An 8,137-nucleotide genomic window follows, 5' to 3' on the forward strand; every position below is an offset into this window, starting at 1 on the left:
TATTTCCATGAAATTCTAACTATTGGCCGAAAATATCGTCCAAAAGGTAGGGCTTTAGTCTCAGCGATCGAAGCGGTCCGAATGCATATTCTCTCTAAAAGACATTAGATCATTTGCGCTCGAAAATTCGAATGATTTTGACATAGAATTTCTATTATTTTGGCCCTACTATACAATAGATTAACCTAGATCTTTCAAACGACCACTTCACAAATCGAAGGTCTTTCGGTTACATGTCTTTTCTACAATTAGTTTCATGGATATGGTTTGAGTTACAACCAAAATTTCAAAGCTAAAATAAACAAATAGAGTTCCTTTTTTGTGTGAAGATCTTTCCTCCGATATTATGATGAAGAAATTTCTCGTACCATGTCAAGACTTTTGAAAAAATGGCATCCCTGCGACGCAAAACCGCTTGCATTCTTACTTACATTTGTTTTGATGACAATTGTACCGTTCGCCCCAAAGTATATAGAAATAGCCTTCAGGTATGCTACAATACTCAATGCATTATTGTGAGTTCTGATATTCAATGTTAGCGTTTATTATATTTAATGAAAATTCTACAACAAAAAATATAACTCTGACAATTATATTGCAAGTGGTTTGTGTGGTGGTTGTCTCGTTTCAAATACACTGCGTTTAGTAGTAAAACATGTGCCTTCTTTATTTGTTTATAGCTTGCGTAAGGAAACACAGCATACCTGAAAATTTTATATGCGTTGCTCTCAAACGATCAATTTGTGTGACCAACTAGCCCCTCTATATAAGAAAAAGAATATTCATGAAAATTCAACAAAAATAATTGTAAAAGCGATTTCTATTAACATTTAAAGCTAATACGTACAATAAAGCTTTGTTTTACGTTTGAGCCGATTTTGTTCATGGTTATTAACCAGTTTTAGAACACATTTTATAATGCGCAAGCCGTGAATGATTTTTGACGAAATCGGAACCATGTCCGTATTTTTTAACCTACTTAATGAAAAGTTTTTCCGATTTGCTTATTTTTTTGTATCAGCAATTCGCTATTTTTCATCCATAGATCGCAAATTTTTTGGATTCTCAGATTCCAAGATATCGTCACTGACCAACTTACCCATATGACCAACTAGCCTCGCCCTACCCTACTATTGTTAGGAATAATAATTCAATGATCTGCCTCCGTCTGATAGCTGTGCGTTTCGGGTGTATCAGTTTTACTTGAATTTTACTTACTCAAATGTTTTATTTCATACTAGCTAGCAAACTTCGTCCCGCCCACAATTGCTTTTATGATTTAAATAATTTCGAACACTCACGTTCCCGAGAATTATTTTTCTGTGCGCGATCTATATTGGCAGTATATAATTTCTTTCTTGACATATACACCAGGCACACACTGATACTCCTCAATCCTGATACTGACTGTTCAAATCCGTTGCTCCGTTCTTGAGTTAAATCGTGAGGAACGGACACCAAATCATTTTTATTTATATAGATAACTCATGAACAAGGATGATAAAAAAAGAAAATAAAATATGTTAACATAAGAAACTTTTAAAATATAATGCAATTTTTACGTTACTTTGCGACAAACCCGCAGCCGCTAAACAGTGAACAAATTTAGAAACGATACCTTCGAAAGTTTTCTCGTTTTCCCATTTTGTATGAATGTATATATTTTAGTAAGATTAGGCCTATTTACATACATGCAAAATAAGGCGAATGCTCGCAAAGTTACGATCATCTTCTATACAGCAATGACTGTGATTCTCCAGATGAAATCGTTTTCCGAGTTGTATCTTCAAATATCCTATCGAATTAAATTCCGCATCTGCATTTTGGAAGAAGCACTACACCACAACAATAATTATTGTTTTCCCATTCGCCGTTCACTTTTACTTTTCCTCGACATGTATTCATTGCGCATAAAATCACCCCCCCCCCCTTTCCGAGATAGGAGAGAAAAAAAGTGCATCGTAATTAGTGTTTGTTTTGACTTATCATGACTTTTCTCGCAATTGTGTATTCCCACTTCGTCGCAATAGAAATTACGCTTTGAATAATCATATAGTTTATGCCGGTGGGGTCTATTATGGCCAGGTTTTATCTATCCACCAGCAAGCACATCACGCATTGTTGAATAATCCACCGCAGGAAAAAGCTACGGTGTGCCAAAAGCTGTACTTACCGGTCGATCCCCTTTGGGTCCCGCGCGATTCACTTGATTCATGCGAACTTTCGCTTTCATCCCGCGTTGGGTTTCACCAGCCAGCCCCAGCCTCAGCTCGCGTGCTTCAGAATAAATTTGTGCCGTGTCCCGCCACCGCGAAAGAAAGTTGGATGCTCAGTTTCCGCTGTCGCGCTGGACCATCCGCCCCGATAAGGCCATCGCCGGTCGGTCACAGGAAAGGAAAAACACAATGTGCATCGAAAGCTCCAGCCGGCCACAATCATACACACACACACACAGGATCACATTTCACATTTCTCCCCCAGGGGTGCAATCACGATTTGCCCGTTGACCTATTCGAGCAAAATGATGTTTTATTGATGTATTTAATGCTGCACCATTCCGCCACCATTCCGACGATTTCATGTGTCGGTTAAGGTGGGAAGCAAATTTGAAAGGGAAGTTCGAAGTCAGCGAAGTCGCGGCGACCAGTGACTGATCAAGTCACGGTTGTTTGACAGATTGACGCGAAAAGAAACATCGGTGGCTAGTTTGCAGATTAAACGATTTAAGCGCAGCTCTCCGTGGTTAAGCGCTGGAGTTGGGAGCGAGAATTGTGGGAAGAATCGTTTGACGGCGGCGGCGGCGAATCGTGGAAATTGATTACTTTCGGTTTTCAACTGCACGATTAAATTTATAGGGTTTTTCTTTTATATGGAAGGTACTGACGGGATCTCGGAACCCTTTGGATCGATCATGATCGCATTGTGGATTGCTTGAGGTCGTTTGAGTTATTTGAGGGGAGGTTGATATAAATATTCATGTTAAGAGTATGTCCTACAAAAACCACAAAATCAGCTGATTTTTTCTAACAAATTATCAAGCATATTTTCTCATGATCGTAATCTGAATTTACGTTTTGACGTAGGACTACGTCTTTCATTTCTATACCGGGGTGTAGAACCAAAGTTTCGAGAACGAAAGCGTTACGCTGGAGACCGAGATTTTGAGCGTTAATAGCTCTTAAACAACTGAACGAAATGGTATGATAAACACTTCATTTGAAAGATAAAATGTCTACGCGTCATATACTTGTTACTTTTTCATCCAAAAACTTGTTTCAATAGTCTTAAAATTGCTTTCAAAACAGGCTATTGAAATCAAAAATCGGTATATAAGCGAGCGCCGCTCGTAAACCCACTCAGTTATGATTGAACAGCGATTGGAGCATGTTGTCGCTGTTGTTGTGAAGCTAATTTCGTTTATCATGAATGCGCTGATGAACGGTGTCACCAAGAGCCTGTTTGTGCACCTAAGGCCAAAAGGGAATCCATCAGGAGGAGAGTGATGCCACGGTTCCGCTTGAAACATCGGAGCAGCCGCCACACACACACACACACATACACGCGCGGAATTCTCGTTGCTATCATCGTTGCTGAAAAATAATCTGCCAGTTCCCCTGGGAATTGAAAAATACATTCATGCGAAATAGTTTATTTTAATGTTTTCTATCTATATAACACTGCAACCAAATACATTTGGTTTTGTTATTTTTCAATCAATCGCAATTAACAGGAAAGCTTCTGAATATTTTTTTCCCCATCAGTGGAAATTTTCGTATCCAATATTGGATACATAACATGAAAAACGGAAAATGTTTCACATCGCGAAAATCAAGTCATTTTCGAGCGATTATTTGCTTTCTAATCATATAATGCTTCGACCAAATACATTTCGTTTTGGATTTTTTTTAATCAAGTGCGATCAACGTAAGACCACGTCTTTCGGCAATTTATTAGAGGTGCAATGAATCTTTAGGAATTCCCGCTCTACGCGCACTGGCAAACAATGTTTACTCAACAATTTCTCAAACTAGAAATGGGTGTTGTGAGAGAGGATTAGCGAACGCGAAAACGACAAACGGGAGAAAGATACGTTTGGAGGTTGAAGGAAATTGGCAGAAAACTTCTTCATTCTATCATTCAAATAATGTGATTCATACCATATCGTTTTGCCAGAAAGAGATTATTAATGCTCAAAGGAGGAATCGAGTCCTCCGAGGAAATTACCCAGCGCAAATTAGAGTCGACTATCGATTGCGGCATTCGTACACAAATAATTTTATAATGCAGTTTCACCAAAGTGATTTCTTCGGATATATTCACTACATCATGTCATGTATTTCATATTCTTCATAAGGAAATCCATATCCATGGCATCTATCGGTAACGAATTATTATCGAAACCACGATTTTCGCTAAATGCTCCTTTCAGTTCGGCCTGTAAAAAACTTTTCTGTACTCTAATCCATCAAATTTGGAGCCCTGAAAAGGGCCGTTGATTATATGCTAAGCTAATATAGCACGCTCTCCTCGGATACGATGGGCCAGCTGGATGTCCTTGGGCATGATGTGACGCGTTTTGCATGGATAGCACACAAATTGGTATCTTCGAATAAGCCTCCTGCAGCGTCATAACCGCGGAAGTTTGGAAGCGCAAGTCGGTTTTGAAGTCCTGAGCAATTCCACGAACCAAATGCTGCAAAGGTAGCTTGCGGATCAGCAATTCGGTCGATATCTGATAGCGACGAATTTCATGCGAAGTTCCCGGTCGATAGCGATGTGGCTTCTCCACCTATCCTGCTACTGGTGCGCTTATCCGAGCTGACTTCGTGTGCCTTACCACCGAATGACTAACGAGCTGTCTGCGAAAGACTAACGAGCTCGAGTCCTCACGGTGCGAGAGTACAATAAGAAATGAACTGAATGGTAATGGTAATGAATTAGAGAGACTTTAAACTCTGAGAGTTCATTCGTCTCTTGCCCTTGAGGGCGGGAAATTTAACTAAAGGAAAACTAAGAAAAACTATTGCAAAATTCGTTATTCTCGCTCGACTCAATCTTAGTAACCGCTATGGACGTATGTCGTATCGCCGCACCCTACACGGCTCTGGGGCCAAAAACACAACCAAACAATTGGAGCAGGGAAAAAGCCCCTTTTAGTGTGCTTGACGAGCTCGCTTCTAAAAAGGGCGTAAAAAACCTGCTCATCTTTTGCTGAAATTAGAAGAGAAAACAAACGTAGTTTTATTAGTATAGGTAGATATAGTAATTTGTCATTAGATCTGATCGAATGAACCTGTATCCTTTAGGAACTAGATGGTCCTTTTTTGCTCGACGGCGTCGTCCGATAGTGCTGTCCTTATGGTGTCTGCAACCGTGAGTCTTCGCCATCACTCCCACTGAGTGAAATGGAGGACAACTCCCGGCCTTTAGAGAAAATATAATATTAGACTAGGAACCGCCGCTCACCCTGCCATCTCAAAAATAAGGTGAGAGTCGGTTTCCGGTCCTACGATTATGAAAGTTATTTAAAGAATTAATCAGATTAAATATAATATGAATAAGTGAAAGCCTGAAGACCGCCCTCCGTCCAATCCCTCTTAAATAAGGCGGAAGGTGACTCCAGGTCTTTCGATTTATGAATTATTTTATGAAAAGTATGGTAAATAGTATCAAGAGATCGAGGGCTGGAGCCGCCGTCCATCCTACCTCCCTCAAAAATAAGGTGGACGGTAACTCCGGGCCGTTCGGTTTAACTAAAATAATATTGATTGATATAAAAATGCTGCAGATCAAAGGTTAAAATTATGTAATAGAAGGAATAATTTATTTGTTTTTATTATTACCCTTTGGAGGGCTGGAAACTTTCCTGGTGTGTGTGTTATTTGTGTTAGTGTTATTTTTATTTGGAGTGGAGTGGTATAGAGTGTTAGCATGTGATTGTTGATTGTTGTTATGTGGGTGTTTATTGTTGGTGTGTGTGTGTTGTTTCTTTCATTTATTTGATTTGTTTGTTCGTTCCTTGTCCGTTTCCGTTGGACTTCTTTGGTTTGCTTGTTTTCCTCATCAGAAGACTTGAGATTAGGAATGGGTAGATTTGCTGGATTTGTTCTTCAGTCTAGGATCATTTTTGGAAGCTTTGGCAATTGATTTGTTGCCAGGTGGGGTGGGTTTGTTTGAATGGTTGGATTGGTTGGAAGTTTTAGTTTTGGTTGCGGTGGTTGGTTGGAATGAAGTGGATGGTTGGGGGGAAGTGGATGGTTGGAAGGAAGTGGATGGTTTGGATTCGTTGGCTGGTTGGGTTGAGTTATATTTTTGGTTTTTGGATTTCTTCCTATTGGATTCTTTTCCTCTAAAAATTTCCTCTTCTGATGATTTGAATTCATCTGAGGTTGACCTTTTGTTTGTATTTTTCCTCTTGTTGGAAGGGGTAGTTTCGATTTCCATAGAAATTTCTGGGTCGGATTCTGAATCTGACGAGGAGGTGTTGAGTTCCGATTCCTGTGGATTACTGGACGGGGTTGGAACTGCTTTTTCTGAAGAAGTTAGCTTAGCCTGATTGCAGTTGCATTTGCATTGAGAACAACCAGTATTCTGGATTTTGACTAGTCTTTCTTGAAGCTTACTAGCAAAGGAAGGACCATTTTTGTTCTCAAAAATGGATTTAGCTTCCTTATAAGATACACCTTGGTCAATTCGGACTCTGGTGATGTTATCCTCTGCGATCCACACTGGGCACTTCCTACTGGTAGAGGCGTGATTTCCCTTGCAGTTCACACAAGAGGCAGGTGCATTGCAGATAAAATATTTAATTTTGTCCTTATCGTTACTATTTGTGTTAAGTTCAGGGTGGGCTACACCGCAGTTACGACAAAGCTGGATTTTTTTGGCGCATTTTTTGGAAGTGTGGCCGAAAACGAAGCATCCGAAGCATTGCATCGGGTTTGGATAAAAATTCCTGGTTGAAGCACGGAGGAATCCGAAGTTAATTGCTTCAGGGATAACTGTTCCGTTAATGGTAAGGATCATTGTTGAAGTAGGAACTCTTTCCTTCAAGACTGGGTCAAATCGTAGGATTTTTTTAACGCCGATCACATTTTGGTCGGCTAGTTCAGTTAGGAGGACGTCTTCGTTTAAGAACATTACGTCACGACAGGACACAACGCATTTGCGTTGGTTCAAGGTGGGATGGTATAAAATTTCGATGGGTGTTTCGTCGATCAGCGACTTTGTACCCAGAAGCAATTGAACGAGTTTTTCATCTCGTAAATGTAGCGCATATTGCAGGCGATTTTTATCGTCGCGTTGAGGTTTCGCGTCTTTAAATTCCGTACCGATCACTCCTTGGATCGATTTGGAAACGGTGAAAGGATTCGATGGAAGAATGTTACCTTCAGTGGCTCTCAACAATAATATTTGCAAGTTGCCACCAAAAGGATCAGCCCATCTGGGCAAGGTACGAGAGGTGGTAACACCTCTGTAAATGTTGGTTGGCCTTCCGGCGCCGGAGCTGCTGGAAGCCATGATTGGGGCCTGGCTATATCGAAATACAGCCAGGCGCGGAAAAATATTCACGAACCAAAGTAGACTATACGACGTGCGACGGGGGACGAAAACGGCGGAGGACAGTAACGGCGGGGGACAATGCCGACGCAGTTACAAGAACAAACACCGAAATCACTTGGCGGAAAAACACTATTTTTTAAAAACACTTGGAAAAAATCACTTTTTAAATGTCAGTTAAATTAAAATCAATTTGGGATATGTAGTAAAAAGTTTTTTTTTTTTCTAACCTATACCCTATGGGCGTCCTATTTTTCACTAGCTCCTGGTATTAATAAAGGTTTGGTCACTCACCGATCGTGTTGAAGAACCACTCCTAATACACCACCAAATGGTAGTGGGGTAGCGGGGAAGGGACCAGATACCGCCGACGGCAGGGCAATCGCCGCAGCGGTTCGAAGCGACGAAGCGAAGAAAAACTCTTTTCACACCTCCTGAGCTGCTGATGATTGATGAGAAGAAAATTGCGCCAAAATCGCGCGTCACTGGCAGGGAAAACGTTGCTGATGAAACGGTCGCAAACAGCGGGACACGCAAGGGGCAGTGAAAACTGCCGGTCAAAGTGGCCAATCCGACC

The sequence above is a fragment of the Toxorhynchites rutilus genome, chromosome 2, assembly GCF_029784135.1.
Source record: "Toxorhynchites rutilus septentrionalis strain SRP chromosome 2, ASM2978413v1, whole genome shotgun sequence".
NCBI classification, from domain to species: domain Eukaryota; kingdom Metazoa; phylum Arthropoda; class Insecta; order Diptera; family Culicidae; genus Toxorhynchites; species Toxorhynchites rutilus.